We start from the raw sequence: 22,371 nt of genomic DNA, 5'->3' as shown, positions 1-22,371 counted from the left end.
CAATGACACAATAGAAAAATATAGGGACTTACTCAAACTTCCCTTGACAAGAGAATGACTAAATAAATAGTAGGGGGTATTCCCCCTATGATGGATTACTGTGCAGTAATGGAAGTAAGTAAACTATAGTTACCCATATTAACATGGATGGATTTTGTAGGCATAATGTTAAGCAAAACAAACAGACCCTAATTCATCTATACAAGGATAAAATCTTGTATAGTAGAAGCTACCCACGGAAACACACAGATAGAGTAAAGCTTTAAAGAAAATAAAGAGATGACCATAACTTTCAGCATAATAGCTATCTCTGGGTAGACAAGTAGGAGTAGTATTGAGGGGGGACACTCAAAGGGCTTAGAAGTTACTGACAATCTTCTGTTTCTTAAGCTGGTTTGTAAATACACCAATCTTCAATTTAGTATTAAATTTTAGTTTATAGTGTACATACATGTTACACATATACATTATACAACCTTTATAGGATACATTTAACAGCTAAATACATTTGTAGAAAGCAAAATAAAGAGAAGTCCTTTTCTCATGTCTCCCTGTGTTACTGCTATAGAACCAAATTACTGTTTTGAAGACACTGGACTCTGGTGCATTGGAAGTTAGATACCCATTATTAAAACATGCGATGCACAAAGGTAGATTTTCTTCTGCATTTGTCTCTTCAGTGCTCTTTGTTTTTATATTTTCTTCTGACACTTGGAAGGCAGAGGAAGAAAAAAATAATGGAAATGATTAGCTGGAAATAGAAGTTAACATTTGGATGCATTGCCCAATAGACAAGTAGAGTTATACATTTACCCAATTTACAGTGAAGTTTTTATATGAGCAGCTGAAAGGGAAAAATAAATATGGATCTGGACATCTGATTCAAATATGTTCTCATTGTAACGCTTTATTGAATGCAATGGGTGGTTCAAATCACAGTTCCTAGTGGGTTCTGTAAAGCTTTACTCCATGAGTGAAAATATTTCTGATTAGAACACTCCCCAGGTTACCCACTGTGTTCTGTTTATTCAGCTTATTTCAAACATTTGCAGGGGAGGGGGCACAAACTTACACAGAGTAAAAGAATTTGAGCTGTGAGGTGGACTTCTGGCTTGACTTGCCAAATTGGAACATGTCCATGGATATAATATCCAGATATTAAAGTTCACAGATACTGATATTGTCTTTGTCTTTCAACCAAGTAGTTGGGTAAATCGCTGTTCAAATTTTTGCTATACGGCCCTAGACTGGATGAACTTTGCTGGAACTTAGTATGTGTTTGAAAAGGTCTCCACATAAGGGGATTAAAAAGTAAGTAAACTGGAGGCTTATCTATGCTATCTGGAGTGATGGGTATCTTTGGAAAACGTCCCTTAACTTCTCTGAGCACCTGAAGCAGTTTACCGGACATTTCACTCAAAGAGGAGCATTTTGTCCTATAATAGAGGTGAGATACATTTAATGAATAGCTTCTGGGCATTAAAAAAATAATTACATACACAGAAAACTATCCTCTGTTTTCTTCTTTCAAAAGGAAAATATAAATGGGAAAGCACACAGGGTACGCAGTTTATACAGCGTCTCTTCCCTCTGAGTCTCTCTGAGACCACAGAAAATTGTCCAGGAATATTGGATACCAAAAGGAAAATAAGATTGGTGACCTTACAACAACCAAAAATAAAGACAGAACACATACAAAACAGTATGCGTAGGAAAAATTAATTTGAAGCCTCTGTTCTTTTTGGCAAGGCCACAGACGTGAACAATAGCACAGGAAAAAATTACTCAGAACCGTATGAATGAACTTCACTGTATAGAGCTTTCAAAAAATAAAAGGCCCAGCAATTGCAAAACAAAACAAAAAGCAACCCAAAAATTGCCTGAGACCACAGTTCCCCTCAAACATCAAGTCAGTCTAAAGAGAAAAAGCCTATATGGAAACATTATGTGGGTGAGATTCCAGGACTTTCCTCTTGGAATAGCTCCTTAATACCTAGCTGACACTCAGGCAGCATTTATTAATTTCTCCAGAACACAGTTTTCCAAAGTTAAACTCTCTAAAGGACCTATCAGACCACCTAGAAATATAACTGTATGCAGGTGGCAGAGAGGACTTTTTAAATTAATAAAATGTATTTTTATTATTTTGTATGTCACATCTTACCCAAGATAGTAAACTGAATATAGATTCTACTTAACAGAACATTTCTTTGTATTAAACAAGCTCATTCATTTGGAAACTCTGATCAAGAGTGAAAACAGGAAGTGATGCCCTTTAAAATATATTATAAATGATTATAAAGTATGGTGATCAGAAAAGCTCAAAAAAGACATTTTCCTAATCCATAAGTAACTCTAGAAATCATGATCCCAACAGGGGTTGGGATGAAATAATATTTTTTCATGCCAGCGGAGAACATTCCTAGAGACTAAAACTGTGATGGAATGGTGGAACCTATTAATTAATGTTTTGTACGACTCCACAGCTCTTTTTTTTTTTTGAGACGGAGTCTCCGCTCTGTTGGCAGTCTGGAGTGCAGTGGGGCTATCAGCTCACTGCAACCTCTACCTCCTGGGTTCAAGCCATTGTCTTGCCTCAGCCTCCTGAGTAGCTGGTACTACAGGTGCACACCACCATGCCCAGCTAATATTTGTATTTTTAGTAGAGATGTAGTTTTGCCATGTTGGCTAAGATAGTCTCAATCTCTGGACCTCATGATCCACCCATTTTGGCGTCCCAAAGTGCTGGGATTACAGGCTTGAGCCAATCCTTTCTATTGGAATTAGAGCATAGAGAAATACAATGCACCAGGGCAGAGGCAGCAGTTCAGAGGCAAATCATGAAGTCCATCACTGTCTCAACACTCATTGTATTACATTTCTCTTTTAACACTCCATTCTTCTACAATCAGAGAGACATCCATTTTCCTCAAGGGCCTCCGTTAACAAAAATTTACATGTTCCAAACACCCACTACTAGATGATGACTTCTGCTACCTCCATTTTAGAAACTACTCAATCCAGGCACTGAAGACAAACTGATTTTATCCCAGCCACTAATTCTAAAATATTGGTAATACCTCCCAGGCATGTACCGGCAAGGATGTTAAGGCCCTGTAGAGACTTGGTGGCAAAGTGTGCCATAGTTGATTTGCAATGTCGGCCACAATGCAGGGTGGAAGATGAGAAACATCCATGCCTTGTATTGTCATCCTCATACCAACATGTTACTTTTCCCAGACATGACAGCTCTGTAGATTTCTATTAACATAGATGTATTTATCCAAAAGCATAATTCTAAAAGCAGAGAGTTCAGCCCCATAGCCACTTGATGCAGGAGAATATATGGGGTGGACTCAGCTTTGCAGACTCCTCACTTCACTCCATATAGAAAGCAACCTCAGTGAGTTAGCAAAAAAGTATAACACACACACTTCTTATAGTTGCATTTACGTGTGTTTTAAATAATACTTCTCAGCTGCTAATGGTGTCCTAAAAGAAAACCAGCAGCAGTCTAGGCAGCACTGTAATGTGACAGAAGACAGCCCTTGTTAGCCTCACATGTGCAGGAGGGGATGAAGGCTTGACGCATGGTCTGGTGCTCATTAAAACACATACGTAAAAGTTCACTTCTCTTTAATATAAAAGTATTTTTAAAGATAAAATGATTTTGCCTTTTGTACCTAGGGTCTCTCTAATAAAACAAAGATAAAGTCAAATTATACCACTGCCATGTGTTTAGGAGCAAATGGGGTTAGACCAAAGGAATAGCCCATTTACCACAGTGCCGAGCAACTGTGCAGTGCTGTCAGAAGGGAGGACGGCCAGTGACACCCTCCATCCTCCTTCCCTCCCCCACTTCCTGCAATACACAGCATTTATGAAGAAAACTGAAAGTGTAAATTTGCTGCCTGATGTAAATTTTAAATATCTGCTCTTTGGTTCACCTTTAGTATGTTATAAGACACACTGAATGTTCTAGCTCATTCCTCTCTAGTAGCTTCAAGCTTTCCTTTTGGCTGGAGGACTACTTTTAACCTCTAAATACATATATATATATATACATATATATATACGTATATATATATGTATATCTCCAGTCTTTCTTCCAGGTCAAAGGGTAAACTTTACACTCTTTCACGCTCCCATAACCAGTATTTCTCTCCTTCCAAATTATGTTTCCCCTAATATATAAATGAGTTTAAAATTACTCTGGTGCCCTTCACCCTCCTACTGGGTATCGGAAGACCATCAGTATTCTCATAGGCTAGAGAACAGCTTCCAGAGTTGAGTGGTATAGGTGCTTCTCAGGCTCACAGACCTGAGAAGCACCTTACTTTCCTCTTCCCTGATCTCTTTCTCTTAAACTTCATAAAAGTCTACATGGAATCTGATAGATAAAGCCCAGCTGATATGTTATTAATGTAGGATGTTTTTTTCCTGGTGTCTCATGGCTTTATTGTTTCCATGTTTCTAATATGTTATATGTTTCTGTGTCCTTAGATGCTTTTTGTTTCGAATATTCATACCCATCTTCATTCTAGAAGATCCTTAAGAAATTGTTCTAATCATGATCTCAGGCCCGAAGATTGAGACAATGTTTTTGGTTAGGTGGGCCTTTCTATTAATATATTAGATTACTTCAAAAGGTAGATATCTACTCTTCTCTAAGATCAGCCCACTGCTAAATATTTTCAGAACCCCACAGTTGTCTACACTGACAAGTAGGTGGAAGAGAGTAAGCCTCAGTGGAGTCAGAAAATTCAGGAGGAACTAATTCAGGAAGAGGAAATTTCTTGAAATTTATTCAAGAAATGGGACAGGACATATTTTTTAAGACAGCCATGTAGACACAAAAATCTAAACGTTCTGATGAATTGAAGCCTGGATATTTGCCACAGAGTAGAAATGACAGGTAAAATTCACTTGTCATTTACCAAAATCCTTGAAAGAAATAAAAGGAAAAAGAAAAGTTGTTCAACCTGGGAAGTTCAGATGGTTAGCTCTTTTAGGGGAAAGATCAAACATCCTTATATAACTTGGAAGTGCCCCCCCCACCCCCCATCCCATTATCATGCCACCTTCTACCTTGGTTTTCTTACCTACTGAAAGTCTCCCATATGCATCACATGTATTTCCCTATACTGAACAGATTCCATTCTCTCAGGACTCTGTGCCCTGGTAGATTCTGTTCCCCTTACTGGGACAGCTCTTCGTTCTCTCCCCAGCTAACCACTACACACCCAAGGGTCCAGAATCACAAGTTTTCCTGACTCTCTTTTCCTTACAGGACAGGCCTTTGTGTATGCACCCCAAGCACTCTCTAACAATTTGGAGATTGCTTAACTGTCTTTTCCCACTAAACTTAAATCCTTGAGAGTAGTAACCATTCATTTTTTTCCCAGCCCTAACTCAGAACTGAGCATCTAATAAATCCACACTAATATTTATTATGGAAAAAAATAATTTTATATAATGGATGAAAGAGTAAGTAGATAAATGGATGGTTGAAGCCAAAGGACAAGATAATGGAAAGAGTTCCTACTGTTAGATGGACAACAACAGAGGGAAATGATCAGAAAACCAGTATTGGGACCTAATTCTGCGGTAAGAAGAGTCTGCAGAAAGAACACCCAGTCTCTGACAGAGTTGGGCTAAAACACAGGGGTTCAGTCCAAAAAAATGACATGGATGAAACTCAGTAACTGAAGAAAGGGAGTGAAAGGAAGTTGGCCACAAAGTTACAAGTGGTCAGGTTGGTATCACCCAAGGGAATGGAACAAGGGTTCAGTCACAAGTGAATCCAATAATAAGCAGTCATAGCTGGAATCCAGCAAGTGGAAAGCAGGGCTAGCAAGCCTGGAGTGACAGCAAGAGCAAGACTCACTTGATGCTCTGTTGGTAAATTACCAACATGGAGCTCCTTAGGTGACCCTCACCTTTCTAAGATTAAGACCATGTCTAACATCTAGAACCTGAAGTGGGACTTCACTTAGAAATGTGTGCCACAGTTGCTCAAGCTCCTTAGCCTGATTCAAGGACACAGAGTCAAGAAGACCATTAAAGCTTTATCATTGTTTATCATATTCAGAATTAGTCCAGAATACAATTAGCATTTTTATTTCTCTTCTAGTGGGTATTGATTATTATTTTCCCATTTTTGAAACTGCTCTTCATCTACACCACAGAGCTTTGCTTAGACCAGAATAAGAGGGAACAAGTGACCCAGACTGACTAACCAGATTACCTCATCCCTTCCTCTAGGCAAAGTTGTTGTTCAAGGATGGACATAAGATCTAGGTAAGGCTGATCAGAGTTCCCCCACTAGAATCTGCTGAAATTTCTACTAGAAAATAAGCCTAGGCTATATCAACCAGTGGTCAGCCTTTTATCATTACAGAAAGATTCTTCTTGAACATGAAGCTAATACAGAGGAGAGCAGAGATAAGAGAGACCAATTCTCACTAGTGTCAATCACACTTGTGAATCCAGTTGTGCCTCAGTCTTGGATTTCTCCAGTAAACAGTAAAATGCACTTAATTTTTGCATAAACAAAGGTGTTTTGAGTTCTCATTACCTGCTACCAGAATATAAAATTCTATTGAACATTCTTTAAAAAAACAACATGCAAAAATATCTAGCAAAATGCCTGCTCCAGAATGTCTGGGCCTTATATTAGTTCCTTTTTCCCTCGGCCACAACAACCTGCTGTCCACTTTTCTTCCTTCAACCTAAGGATATCCCTTTATCAACAATGTATCTGTGTTCAGAACTTTCTTGTGCATGGGACAAAGAATGGTTTTGAAAAGGGAACTCCAGGCCTGGCACAGTGGACTCATGTCTGTAATCCCAGCACTTAGAGGCCAAGGCAGGCTGATCACAAGGTCGGGAGTTTGAGAGCAGTTTGACCAACATGATAAAACCCTGTCTCTACTAAAAATACAAAAATTAGCTGGGTATGGTGGCACGCACCTGTAATCCTAGCTACTAAGGAGCTGAGTCAGGAGAATGAATCGCTTGGACCCAGGAGGCAGAATTGCAGTGAGCTGAGATCGTGCCACTGCACTCTAGCCTGAGTGACAGAGTGAGACTCTGTCTCAAAACAAAAAAAGAAAAGGGAATTCCAGCTGTCTCCAGGAATTTGTATCTTTTTAGATTATAAAGATCTTCATGGTCAGAATTTATCACAGGTACTTAGATTACATTAGAAAAATAAAAGCCAAATCATACAAGGAGCCAATTATTTGTACTAACCAAAATGCTCCTTCAACATTTTTATGGCTACAATCCATGTTTTCCTCTAACCTTTCAATTTTTCAAAGTATTTGTTTCAGCCCCAGAAAGGTTAATCTTCCTGATCAGGTTGTTTTTGTAGCTGCTTTCTGAAGCAAATGCATTAGAAAAGAGCTTCAAAATGTAATCACAGCTTCAGGATCCAGAGTTCAGTAACAATCAACAGCCTCAGGTACAAAAGATTTTACAAACTTACCCCACAGTCTAGTCTCTATTTTTAAGATGAGTTTATTATACATAAGTAAATAGTCATTCAATCATCAGAAAGATTTGGAATCATTTATTGCTGAGTAAAATATAAGAACATAAAAAGAATAAGGCTAAATTACAATGGCAGAATAAGGCTAAATCATAACAGCAGCATAAGGCTTAATCACAATTCGAAACTTCTCTACAACACAGACTTTTCACTTTCTGCAATGTGACCCTGTTAGAAATAAGAATAATGTTAAGGCGACTCTTCTAACCGTAAATTCCCGTATGTGTGTGTATATATATATATATTATATATTGTACATATATATATAGTACATACAATATATATATTATATATATGTACATATATAGTACACATATATATGTACATATATTGTATGTACAATATATATATGTACATATATATGTACATATATTGTATGTACAATATATATATGTACATATATATGTTTAAAAGACAAGAGCAAAATTAGAGCAGAACAAAAAGCTCTGCTCTCAGAAATAAAAAAAAAGTCTATGAGGAGTTTAAAAATAATAATGTAAGTAACAGAAAAGGCATATAATACTGGGTACGTAGAAATGAGAAATGTCACATGTTGCTTTAAAACTATACCACAGAAAAACAGTGTGAAGATTTCTCACAAAAAAAAAAAACTAAAAATAGAATTACCATATGATCCAGCATTCCTGCTACAGGGTATTTATCTAAGAGAACAGAAATCAGTATACTGAAGAAATACTTGCAGTACTATTCACAATAGCTAAGATATGGAATCAACCTAAATGTCCATCAACAGAGTAATGGATGAAGAAAATATGGTACATACACAATGGAATACTATCCAGCTATGTAAAAGAATGACATCTTGTCATTCATGGCAACATGGATGAGCCTGGCAAACATCAGTTAAATTAAATAAGTCAGGCACAGAAAGATAAATACCACATGTCCTCATATATTCGGGAGCTAAAAAACATTGAGCTTTTAGAAGTTAGAGAGTAGAATTCTGGTTATTAGAGGTAAGGCAGTAGAGGGGTGGATAAGAAAGAAAGAGATTGGTTAACAGATACTAACTTATAGCTAAATAGGAGGAATAGGTTCTAGTGTTTTGTAGCACTGTAGGGTAAATGCGGTTAATGATAATTTATTGTATATTTTCATCTGAGGTGATGAATATGCTAATTACCCTGCTTTGATGATTCTACATCATATACATGCATTGACATATTACCCTGTATCTCATAAATATGTACTTTTCATATTACTGTGAATATTAGGTGTCAACTAAAAATAAAAGAGGAACAGTAAACCATAGTATCATAAAGTAGTAATATTATTAATTAACACAGTTCTTATCATGTCCCAGGTGCAATTTTGAGTGCTTTAGATCAATACGTTCATTAAACCCTCACAATAACTCTATGAGACAGATACCATAATCAATCCCCATTTTACGGGTGAGAAAACTGAGATGCAGAGAAGTAACTTTCCCAAGGTCACACAGCTAACTGGTGGCAGAACTGGTATTTTAACATCTAGAACAAGTGTGAACTGTAAGTTCAGAGAAAGGAGAAATCTTCATTGGTTTGAATGGCTTAGGAAAACATCACTGACAGAGAACACATGAGCTAGTCCTCAAAAGAAAGGCAGAATCCAGCAAGAAGGGATTAGAAAATGTATGAGAAAGGGAAAGAGATTTGACCATGTTTCCTGGAGCACCTTATATCATCACAAGACCATAAGCCATGAGTGGGCAGGGATCAACCATTCCTTACCAATTTGCGTATCCTGGCACATGGTAGGCACTTACTAAATATTTTGGAATGAATGAATGAATGCTATTAAATACAGAAAAGTAATTTGCATTAGAGCAAATAAGTAAATTAGGGTCAGATTTTTGGATCTTTTTGGAGGAAGTCTACTCTAGCAATGAAACTCACAGTCAAGTTCAAATCCCAGCTGTACCACTTATGAGCTGTGTGACCTTGACACTGTTACTCAAACTTTCTGAGCTTCTTTTTCTTTAGCTATAAAAGAAGGACATGGATATCTAACTCATAGATTTCTTATAAGGAGTAAATAGGATAACATAGATACAGAATAACTCCTAGTATCTGGTAAATACTGAATAAATCGTAACTAGTTTTTATTTGCAGACTAAGTAGTTTATATCTCCACTATTGGTAGAATGAGCTATTGGTCCAGTAAATGATTAAGGAGGCACTCAAGGAAAATTAATCTAAGAGAGAGGAAGGAAATGAAGGGAGGAGACACAAGGGAAGAGAGGCAGCTTAGCATGCTGTTACAATTGCCCTGACATGAGATAAGTGTCTGAAACTGGTCACTGACAGCAGAAATAGAAAAACTGGAACAAGATTAATTGTTAAAACAATCTTAAATGATTTTCCCTTTTTCGTGTATCAGGCTAGTATTCCAGTTTATAAGAACTCGCATGAGAAATATATGTTAAAGCGTCATTCTTACCATTCATATAAACTGTTAAATTGCTAGCACACAAAAAAGATAGGTTAAAAATCCACAACTAAAAAGACACCCTACACAAATATTAATATGCAATGTGCCAACCTATCTTTTTTATTTGCAGGCTCATCTATTTCGAACAAATTACACTATTTACAAACAAGTCTCAACCTTGACAGCAAACAGAATTGTGGCAATTTGTACCTTTTAATCTGAACTTATTGTACCAATTCCTTTCTAATGGTATATTAGTTTAGAAGGTTTTATGAACTTTTGTGAAAAATCACTAGTTTGGGAGCATAAAAAAAGTCTTTGAAGCCTGAAGCTATGAGTTAAAGCTGTGTAAGAGGAGTACGTTATAATTATAATGCAGGTAGTCTTGGGTTACCTACAGTAGCAGTGTTGGCATAATGTGCTCTGTCAGATATTAAAAAGTAATTTTGTAAATTACTCATTAATTGTTTTCATCTTGGCTATAGAGACATTCTTTAATTAGGCATGAGTCAACTAACTATTTCACAGGCTAACTTACCAGTATGAGTAGTTTATACAAGAAGCGCAGCACAACCCTGAAAGATGCTTTTTATAAACTTTCCAGCCTTGCAAGAGTGCTTGGGTGTTGAATTCCTCAGCACAAACACTGTTTCCATGTGTGGCAAGCCACTCTTGTCAAAGCCAAACAGAATAAAATATGGCAGAGTGCCATTTTCTAACTAAGAATCCACAAAAATATAAGCCACTTATTGTAAATCTTCCTATCAAATGCCACAAGCATATTAGTATAGCTGACCTATTCAGAAAGAACTGATTTTTTCAGAACTATCCAGAGACCTCAGGTAAGAATTAGAATAGAAGTGTCTGCACACCACCGACCCTGCGTCCACACTGTCATGCCATCATTTGTGATTGCCCTTTGCACAGGTCAGCAAGCTGCCATATTAAGCAGTTTTGTTCGGCCCTCCTTACTCTCTCCTGCTTCTAAGCAGCAGGCCCTTCTTTTCAACCTATTCTTTTGTATTTCCTCACCTTCTTGTCTTCAGAACTGGAAAAACTCATTAGTCTTATTTTAGCAAGTTAAGGTTAAAGCTTTACAAAGAAGGTTAATGGGTTATTCCATCATCATTTTCTTTCCTGTATAAACATGATTTTACTTCCCTGTCCGGATCCCTTCTCCCATAACTGCCTCACACCCTAAGCATCGACCAGTAAGACTAATGTCCAATTTCCTCCAGAAATTTTTCAATCATCTTCCTTTGGTACCATCTCTATCACTGTATTAAGATTTACTGAAGAACAAGACAAAACGACATTGAAGAACAAAATAAGGCAAAATTTTTTCTTGTTCCACTAGGAACAAGATCCGAGTATAAATTCTAGAAACCCATGAACAGAGATTTACCTCATGGTTTCCAAATGGATAACAAAATGTATATGCTTTGGAATAAATTGGCTTAACAAGTTCCCCAGAGATCAGTGTACTCATACTCCAACAGACTCAGTCACAAAGTCACAAATGAAGTACCCAGCCCAGGAAATTTCAGTTGCCTGACTGGACAAGATGACAGGGGCTTCCTTTCAGGATCCTTTTCCAGTACAAGATTAATGCATTTGAGGAGTTACTGAGCCCATGGTGGTTTCACGTGTGTGCGTGTGTGTGTGTGTGTGTGTTTGCGGAGGCAGGTAGAATTTGGAAGTGTATGGGAGTTGTTGAGGACAGTAAACATCACAACTGCTTCAATGCAAATGCTTCAAATTGTCTTCAAACATCTTTGCTAAATCTCATTACTGAGTATATGTTCAAAATAAAATAAATTATTTTTCCTAAAAGATACATGCATTTGCATGTTCATCACAGGACTGCTCACCAAAGCAAAGACATGGAATCAAAGTGTCCATCAATGGTGGATTGAATAAAGAAAATATGGCACATAGGCACCATGGAATACTACACATTCATAAAAAAAATCACATCCTTTGCAGCAACATGGATGCAGCTGGAAGCCAATATCGTAACCAAATTAACGCAGGAACAGAAAATCAAATACTGCAAGTTCTCACAAGTGGGAAGTAATGTTGGGCACTCATGGATATAAAGATGGCAGGAGTAGTTCCCATAAAGATGGGAACTAATAGAGAAGCCAGGAAGGAAAGAGGGCAATGGTTGAAAAACTAACTTTGGGTACTATGCTCACTATCTGGGTGATGGGAGATTCATATCCCAAATCTCAGTATCACACAATATATCCAGGTAATAAACCTGAACATGTGCCCCAAATCTAAAAGTTAAAATTATAGAAAAAATTGCTAAAAGAATTGCAAAAAGTTGTGTTCCACTTATGTATGTTTATGTTAACATTTTTCAATAGTAATATGTTTAACAGTTGCCACAGGTGTAATTTAAAATGCACATGGGCTTAAAAACATTTCTTTCAAAATCCTAGAGCTGAAGATTTCACTCATTTGATTTAAGGAAAGTATAAAATATCTGTCACATAACCCAGTTTGTAACACTGGTCCTCCTTGTCAAGCTCATCAGACAAATCAGATTTATGTTCCATCACAAAAGGTCTGCTTTCATTTTTGTAACCAGCACACCGTGCATGATAAGGTCCTTCCTCCTGTGTGGAGAGGACATTCAGCATCTACAGCATCCCCAAGTGCTGGTGCCAAAACAGGCTAGCAAAAAGAAAGGCTGGGAAGTTCAAACCAAAGCTGGCATTCCTTGGTCTGGAGTTTCTTCATTTTTGCCACAAAGCAAAATAATCCCCCAGAGGAGATAATGACAATAAAAAGCAACTTCAGACACAGATCAATTTTACACAACCCCTAAGTCAACACATTTGTGCACACCTCTCCATGGGCCTCATGCTCAGGCTCAGCCCAGAGCATCTATCCTGACCATGACCACAGATGACCAACAGATCAGAACACATGTGCCGTCTCTCTAACCACCCCCAACACATACATTGTACAGAGAGGGGCTATGGTGTTGAAGAAAAACAAAACATTATTAAGCTGGAATCCCAGGAAACTAGAAATGCATTCTGGCCATGCCAGTTGGTGACGGTGTGTCTCTGGGAGATCAAACCTCACTGACTGCCAGTTTTCATCATCAGTAATGTGGACACAGTCATGCCTACTTCATGGGGTATGGGTAGCTTTCACAAAATGGTGTGTAGGCAAGTATTCTGCAGCCTGAGCAGGGAGACAGAACTCCAAAGAGTTTTCTTAATCATGCATGTAACTTCCTTCTGGCTTTGTTGAAGAAAAGCATGTCCTCCTGCCTTAAATGAGTGGATAGTCCCCAGTCAGTGAGCTCTGTGTTAGCTACAATATGGTTCTCTGTTTTGGAACAACTCTAACTCAAATAAGATAACTTTAAGAACACTGTACAGTAGAGTAATTTACAAAAGCCACCCTGAGGACTTTCACCACATGTGCAGATTTAATGACCCTGTAAGAAGTTTTCTGGATACCCCCAATCTACCAGCTTGGCTTTGGTCACAGGCTTTGGTAGTCGCAAAGCTGTTTAGGAGATGCTCTCCTAGAGCAATATCTTATAGCCAAGAAATTGCACATCATAAGCAATATGATACCCCACAGCAGGTTTTTAAAAATCCCTAGCCCTACCTTAGAACTTCTGATTCTACGAACATGAAATAGGCACTAGGAATTTGTGGTTTTCACAGATGCCCCTGATATTTTTTAATTGCAAATATACTGCTATAGGAAATGGCAATTTAAAACAGTCACCTAGAAACAGGGTCTTCAGGCAGAACTGAAATTGGTTTATGTAAGATGAGAGCACAAAAGGGAGAAAGTCAAGCCAAAAACTAGTTCCCAATAAAAGGTCTAAGGTCACCTAACCTAGTCAACCAGGGATGAGATAGCGAAATATTGGAGATGGCTGTCCACTCAGAACTTCCTCTAACAACTGCACGTATCACTCTGGCATAGTATTGAATTTTTTTATAATGATTATCTGGTTTTTTTTTATTGTACTTTAGGTTCTGGGGTACATGTGCAGATCATGCAGGATTGTTGCATAGGTACATACATGGCAAGGTGGTTTGCTGCCTTCATCTCCCCATCACCTATATCTGGCATTTCTCCCCATGTTATCCCTCCCCATCCACCCTACCCCCACAACTGACCCCAGTATGTGATGCTCCCTTTCCTGTATCCATGTGTTCTAATACCTCAACACCCACCTATGAGTGAGAACATGTGGTTTTCTGTTCTTGTGTTAGTTTGCTGAGAAAGATAGTTTCCAGATTCATCCATGTCCCTATGAAGGACGGGAACTCGTCATTTTTTATAGCTGTGTAGTATTCCACAGTGTATATGTGGTACATTTTCTATATCCAGTCTATTATTGATGGATATTTGGGTTGGTTTCAGGTCATTTCTATTGTAAACAGTGCTGCTATGAACATACATGTGCATATGTCTTTATAACGAAACAATTTATAATTCTTTGGGTAAATACCCAGTAATGGGATTGCTGGGTCAAATGGTATTTCTATTTCTAGGTCCTTGAGGAATTGCCACACTGTCTTCCACAATGGTTAAACTAATTTGCACTCCCATCAACAGTGTGCAAGTGTTCCTACTTCTCCACATCCTCTCCAGCATCTGTTGTCTCCAGATTTTTTAATGATTGCCATTCTAACTGGCGTGAGATGGTACCTCAATGTGGTTTTGATTTGCATTTCTCTAATGACCAGTGATGATGAGCATTTTTTCATGTTTGTTGGTCTCATATATGTCTTCTTTTGTAAAGTGTCTGTTCATATACTTTGCCCACTTTTGAATGGGTTTGTTTGTTTTATTCTTGTAAATCTGTTTTAGTTCTTCGTAGACTCTGGATATTAGCCCTTTGTCAGATGGGTAGATTGCAAAATTTTTTCCCATTCTGTTGGTTACCAGTTCACTCTAATGATTGTTTCCTTTGCTTTACAGAAGCTCTGGAGTTTAATTAAATCCCATTTGTCTATTTTGGCTTTTGTTGTTATTGCTTTTGGTGTTTTAGCCATGAGGTCCTTGCCTATGCCTATGTCCTGAATGGTTTTGCCTAGGTTTTCTTCTAGGGTTTTTATGGTATTAGGTCTTATGTTTAGATCTCTAATCCATCTGGAGTAATTTTATTGTAAGATGTCAGGAAGGGGTCCAGTTTTTGCTCTCTGCACATTGCTTGCCAGTTTTCCCAACACCATTTATTAAATAGGAAATCCTTTCCCCATTGCTTGTTTTTGTCAGGTTTGTCAAAGATCAGATGATTGTAGATGTGTGGTGTTGCTTCTGACACCTCTGTTCTGTTCCATTGGTCTATGTCTCTGTTTTGGTACCAGTTCTATGCTGTTTTGATTACTGTGGTCTTGTAGTATAGTTTGAAGTCAGGCAGCCTGATGCCTCTAGCTTTGTTCTTTTTGCTCAGGATTGTTCTGGCTATGCGGACTCTCTTTTGGTTCCATATGAAGTTTGAAGTGGTTTTTTCCAGTTCTGTGAAGAATGTCATGGGTAGATTGATGGGGATAGTGTTGAATCTATAAATTACTGTGGGCAGTATGGCCATTTTCTGAATGTTGATTCTTCCCAACCATGAGCATGTCATGTTTTTCCATCTGTTTGTGTCCTCTCTTATTTCATTGAGCAGTGGTTCACAGTTCACCTTGAAGAGGTCCTTTACATCCTTTGTTAGTTGTATTCCTAGGTATTTTATTCTCTTTGTAGCAATTGTGAATGGGAGTTAACTTTTGATTTGGATCTCTGTTTGTCTGTTATTGGTGTATAGAAATGCTTGTGTTTTCTGCACATTCATTTTATATCCTAAGACTTTGTTGCAGTTGCTTATCAGTTTCAAGAGATTTTGGGCTGAGACAATGGGATCTTCTTTTTTTTTTTTTTTTTTTGAGACGGAGTTTCGCTCTTGTTGCCCAGGCTGGAGTGCAATGGCGCGATCTCGGCTCACTGCAACCTCCACTTCCTGAGTTCAAACAATTCTCCTGCCTCAGCCTCCCGAGTAGCTGGGACTACAGGCACACATCACCATGCCCAGCTAATTTTTTTGTGTGTTTTTAGTAGAGACGGGATTTCACCATGTTGACCAGGATGGTCTCGATCTCTTGACCTCATGATCCACCCGCCTTGGCCTCACAAAGTGCTGGGATTACAGGCTTGAGCCACCGCGCCCGGCCCGAGGTCTTCCAAATATAAAATCATGTTGTCTGCAAAGAGAGTCAATTTGACTTCCTCTTTTCCTAACTGAATACCCTTTATTTCTTCTTCTTGCCTAATTGCTCTGGCTAGAACTTCCAATACTATATTGAATAGGAGTGGTGAGAGAGGGCATCCTTGTCTAGTGCCTGATTTCAAAGGGAATGTTTCCAGTTTTTTCCCATTCAGTATGATAATGGCAGTGGGTTTGTCATAAACAGCTTTGATTATTTTGAGATATGTTCCATCAATATCTAGTTTATGGAGGGTTTTTAGCATAAAGGGCTGTTGAATTTTGTTGAAGGCTTTCTCTGCATCTATTGAGATAATCATGTGGTTTTCGTCTTCAGTTCTGTTTATGTGATGGATTACATTTATAGACTTGTGTATGTTGAACCAGACTTGCATCCTTCATCAAGGATGAAGCCTACTTGATCATGATGAATAAGTTTTTAATTTGTTGTTGCATTCTGTTTGCCAGTATTTTATTGAAGATTTTTGCATTGATGTTCATCATGGATATTGGCCTGAAGTTTTCTTTTTTAGTTGCATCTCTGCCTGGTTTTAGTATTAGGATGATGTTGGTCTCATAAAATGAGTTAGGGAGGATTCCCTCTTTTTGTGTTATTTGGAATAGTTTCAGAAAGAGTGGTACCAGCTCCTTTTTGTATGTCTGGTAGAATTTGGCTGTAAATCCATCTGGACCTGGGATTTTTTAGTTGGTAGGCTATTAATTGCTACCTCAGCTTCAGCCCTTGTTATTGGTCTATTCAGGGTTTCGACTTCTTCTTGGTTTAGGCTTGGAAGGATGCAAGTGTCCAGGAATTTATCCATTTCTTCCAGATTTACTGGTTTGTGTGCATAGAGTTGTTTGTAGTTAACTCTGATGGTAGTTTGTATTTCTGTGGAATCTGTGGTGATATCCCCTTTATCATTTTTTACTGTGTCTATTTGATTCTCCTCTCTTTTTTATTTGTCTGGCTAGCAGTCTATCTATTTTGTTGATCTTCTCATAAAACCAGCTCCTGGATTTGTTGATTTTTTTGAAGGGTTTTTCATGTCTCTACCTCCTTCAATTCTGCTCTGATCTTAGTTACTTCTTGTCTTCTGCTAGCTTTTGAGATTTTTGATCTTGCTCCTCTAGCTCTTTCAATTTTGATGATAGGGTGTCAATTTTAGATCTTTCCTTGCTTCTCATGTGGGCATTTATTGCTATATATTTTCCTCTAGACACTGCTTTAAATGTGTCCCAGAGATTCTGGTATGTTTTGTCTTCATTCTCATTGGTTTTGAAGGACATCTTTATTTCTTCCTTCATTTCATTGTTTATCCAGTTGACATTCTGGAATGAGTTGTTCAGTTTCCATGAAGTTGTGCAGTTCTGAGTTAGTTTCTTAATCCTGAGTTCTAATTTGATTGCGCTGTGGTCTAAGAGACTGTTTGTTATGATTTCCATTCTTTTGCATTTACTGAGGAAGGATTTACTTCCAATTATGTGGTCAATTTTAGAGTAAGTGTGATGTGGTGCTGAAAAGAATGTATATTCTGTAGATTTGGGATTGAGAGTTTTGTAAATGTCTATTAAGCTCACTTGGTCCAGATCTGTGTTCAAGTCCTGGATTTCCTTGTTGATTTTCTGTCTCATTGATCTGTCTAATATTGACAGTGGAGTGTTAAAGTCTCCCACTATTACTGTGCAGGAGTCTAAGTCTCTTTTTAGGTTGTTAAGAACTTGCTTTATGTATCTGGGTGCTACTGTATTGGGTGCATATATATTTAGAATAGTTAGCTTTTCTTGTATTGATACTTTTACCACTATGTAATGGTAAAAGTATCTTTGTCTCTTTTGATTTTTGTTAGTTTAAAGTCCATTTTATCAGACTAGGATTGCCACCCCTGCCTTTTTTGCTCTCCATTTGCTTGGTAAATCTTCTTCCATCCCTTTATTTTGAGTCTATGTGTGTCTTTGCACATGAGATGGGTCTCCTGAATACTGCACACTGATGGTTCTCGGCTTTTTATCCAATTTGCCAGTCTGTGTATTTTGATTGGGGCATTTAGTCTGTTTATATTTAATGTTAATATTGTTATGTGTGAATTTGATCCCGCCATTTTATTACTGGTTGCTTGTTTTGCCCTTTGGTTGGTGTAATTTCTTCAATGTGTTGTTAGTCTTTACCATTTGGTTCTTTTATGCAGTGACTGGTACTGGTTTTTCATTTCTGTGTTTAGTGCCTCCTTCAGGAGCTCTTGTAGGGCAGGTCTGGTAGTGACAAAATCAGCAATTGCTTTTCTGTAAAGGATTTTATTTCTTTATCACTTATGAAACTTAGTTTGGTTGGATATGAAATTCTAGGTTGAAAGTTCTTTTCTTTAAGGATATTGAATATTGGCTCTCATTCTCTTCTGGCTTGTAGGATTTCTGCTGAGAGATCCGCTGTGAGTCTGATGGGCTTCCCTTTGTGAGTAACCTGATCTTTCTCTCTGGCTTCCCTTAGCATTGGGGTTGCTCTTCTAGAGGAGTATCATTGTGGTGTTCTCTATATTTCCTGTATTTGAATGTTGGCCTGCCTTGCTAGGTTGGGGAAGTTCTCCTGTATAATATCCTGAAGAGTGTTTTCCAGCTTTGGTTCATTCTCCCCGTCATCTTCTGGTACACTGATCAAACATAGATTAGGTCTTTTCACATAATCCCATATTTCTTGAAGGCTTTGTTCATTTCTTTTCACTCTTTGTTCTCTTTTCTTGACTTCCCATTTTATTTAATTGAGTTGATCTTCAATCTGATATTCTTTCTTCTGCTTGATCTATTTGGCTATTGAAACTTGTGGGTGCTTCACAAAGTTCTTATGCTGCCTTTTTCAGCTCCATCAAGTTGTTTATGTTCTTCTCTAAGCTGGTTATTCTAGTTAGTATTTCATTTCTTTTTTCAAGGTTTTTAGTTTCTTTGCATTGGGATAAAACATGTTCCTTTAACTCAGAGAAGTTTGTTATTACCCACTCTGAAGTCTGCTTCTGTCAATTCGTCAAATTTATTCTCCATCCAGCTTTGTTCCCTTACTGGTAAGGAGTTATGATCTCATGGTGAAGGAGACGCATTCTGGTTTTTGATGGTTTTATTCTTCTTGCACTGGTTTCATCCCATCGTATTGGATTTACATAGTTTTGACCTCAGGTAGCTGCTTGGGGAGGCAGCCTTTCCTTTGCCTGCAGAGGCACTGTTGGGGTGCCACAGATTCAGTGGAGCTGCTGCATCTTTTATTTACTCAGGAAAAATAGGCTGGCTTCTGCAATGGTAGCTTCCCTTCTCCTTGCTGAGCTCAATCATTTCTGGTGACTCTCTAACTGATGTTCTGGGTGCGAAACTCTGGAGTGAGAGTTTTTAGCCTGCTGAGCTTTGTGCTGGGGGACCCGTCCTGCCATATGGGCTGTTTCCCTACTTTCAGTTCCCCTTCTTTCTGGGGGGTGGGTAGTTCCATCAACCAGCTTTCTGGCTTTCATGTCAGTCAGTGCTTCCACCTAGATCTATGCTGACAACCTCGGTGCTGGCCAAAGTTGCTGTTCTGCCTTGTTCAGGCAGCTTGCTGAGGCTTTTCAGCCCAGCAAAGATCTCCTGTTCTGTGGGTTCCAGAGGGCTTGGGTGGAGCACTGTATCTCAACCAAAGTCGCAGAGCGGGAGATCCACCAGTTCTCCGGTTGGTTGCATGTACCTCCTTGGTGGGCAGTGCCCCGCCTTGCCTCAACTTGCCCTATTTGGTTTATACCCACTGTCCAACCAGACCCACAAAATGAACATGGTACCTCGTTTGGACTTGTGGAGACCACTCAGCTTCTGCATCTCTCTCACTGGGAGCTGCTTTCTGGAGCTACCTCTTATTTGGCCATCTTGGGATCCCCCATATTGAATTATTTTTAAAATTTTTTATATGATGACTATACTCATATTTCAAGAACTTTAAGTATGACTTGAGAGAATAGGTCACACATATGCTGGACCCTAGGTATAGTTGTCCAGGTAATGCACTGCACAATTCTAGGAACTGGCATTCACTTTCATAATGAGAGATCCCCCCCCACCAAGAGTTGTGTGATACCAAATCTGTACGAGCTTACATGAAAACCTTGGTTGGAGTGGGAGAGTATCATGAAAAACATGCATTTCTAGAAAGACAAAAGTGCTACTTTTAGTTTGCACTAACTTTTATAAAGACTATTTAACACATCATTTAAAATATTATTTCAAAGCTATGGAATATGAATAGAAGAAAGTAAAAGTTGAACATTTCTCCATCCATGTACCTGCTTTATTTGAACAATGAACCAAAATAAAATTTAGAATCTGGGTTACTTAGTTAAAGGCTGCATTAGTTACACAAAGGCATCTAGATATCATCAAATAGGAGAGTTATAGATACAAGAATCTGTGGTCATGTCTAGCATATAGTGGAGGCTTGATTCATTCATTCCGATGCTTACTGTCTCAATAAGTGATTTTTGAGCATATACTTCATACTCCTGGCTTTCATCCCCAATATATTTTGGCTCCACATCCCTGATAGGAAACACAAAGAGAATATCTATAACCTTGACTCAAACCCATAAACCTCTTTCATTTTCTGTTCTCAACTTTCTGAGCAACCTTCCTGTCCATCCAAGTTTCATGGGCAGGATCCCAAATAGGGTGCTATGGAAGAACTTGATGCTTAAGACAAATAAAGATAGCCTCCAAACAAGAAATGTTAGCTACATAATAAACCACATAGGTGCAGCCATGAGAAGCAGAAATCTATGAAATTTTAGGAGGTCAATTCTTCACATCTATTTGCAAGACTTCATTGTAATAATATAGCACCTTCTTCCATCTGCTCTTAACATCATAGTGTGAAAGCTAACAGAACCACAAGGCATAGTCTCTAATTATAATCAAAGCTATATCTGAGCTCCAAAAAAAGGCCATGGAAACTTATTTTACATTAAAAAGTAGTAATAAGTGAAAAATGCTTGCTGATAATTCTTAGCAGACTCTGATTTTGTGCATGCATTTATACAATTATACTGATTTTTAATGCAAAATGTATTTTACATGAAAATACTCTTATGCCTTTTAAATGTTGGTTTAAAATGGTGATTCTACTTGAATGTTTTGTACAAACATTTTACAACTTTGTATCTCAAAACGTCTTCAACTCAACTTAGCTTATTAATTGAACTACTAAAACTTGATTCCATGTGATTCATTCAATATTTACATTAGGAAATCTATTGCATTTTGAAATCAGAAAAGAACAGTCTGTCATCAACATTTGGAAGACAACTAGCATACAGACAGCAGTGTAAAGATAGGCATATATGTAAGACTGCGGTTGAGGACTATGAAAGGAAGATAGGAAATGACCAAGAAATAGAAGACAGAATTCCTGACAAAAAAATACATGGAATCTCGCTGTGGACTCAGAACACAAAGTCATGAAGCAAACATATTCGCAACATAACCATATCTACAGTGCTTATTATTCACGTTATATACAAGGGAGGTGAGGATCACAGGCATGAACAGGAACTTAATGCAGCATCAGGTAGTGTTTACATACGGTGACTGACTTCGTCTTGATACCTAGTACAGAGATGAGGAAACCAAAGCTTAGAAAGTCAAGTATTGATATGGTAACAGTTGAGTTCGAATCTTAACCAAGTCTGCCTGACTTCACAGCCTAAGCCCATTCCACTAGACAATACTACCTACCCAGAGGCAAGCAAATTTCAACCATGTATCAAAGGAAATAAGAAACATGAGCCAACAGGAGGTACAGGAAGCAACATAACATGGATGGATTGACTTACGTGTTACAGTAGCTGAATATATTATATATATATATATATATATATATATATATATATATATATATATATCTCTTTTGGGGTAAGAGGGTAGTAGCTGCTCACTGACTGGACTTTTTGCTACAAACACCCAGAACACTTCATGTGAGTAACAGTAACAGCAGACCTGCCTATCACATACAAGTCTGGGTTGAACCTCCCACAGTCTCTCCACTCAGCATAATACCCAGGTCTTTGGCTATACACTTGGAATCACTTGAAAAGCATTTTAAAACTATAAATGCCTGAGCAAAACATCTAAGAATTCTCAATGAATCCATCTGGAG

This window comes from Callithrix jacchus, chromosome 1, assembly GCF_049354715.1.
Source record: "Callithrix jacchus isolate 240 chromosome 1, calJac240_pri, whole genome shotgun sequence".
NCBI lineage: Eukaryota > Metazoa > Chordata > Mammalia > Primates > Cebidae > Callithrix > Callithrix jacchus.
The sequence above is the reverse complement of the archived record's forward strand: the minus strand, read 5'-3'. Positions refer to the sequence as shown.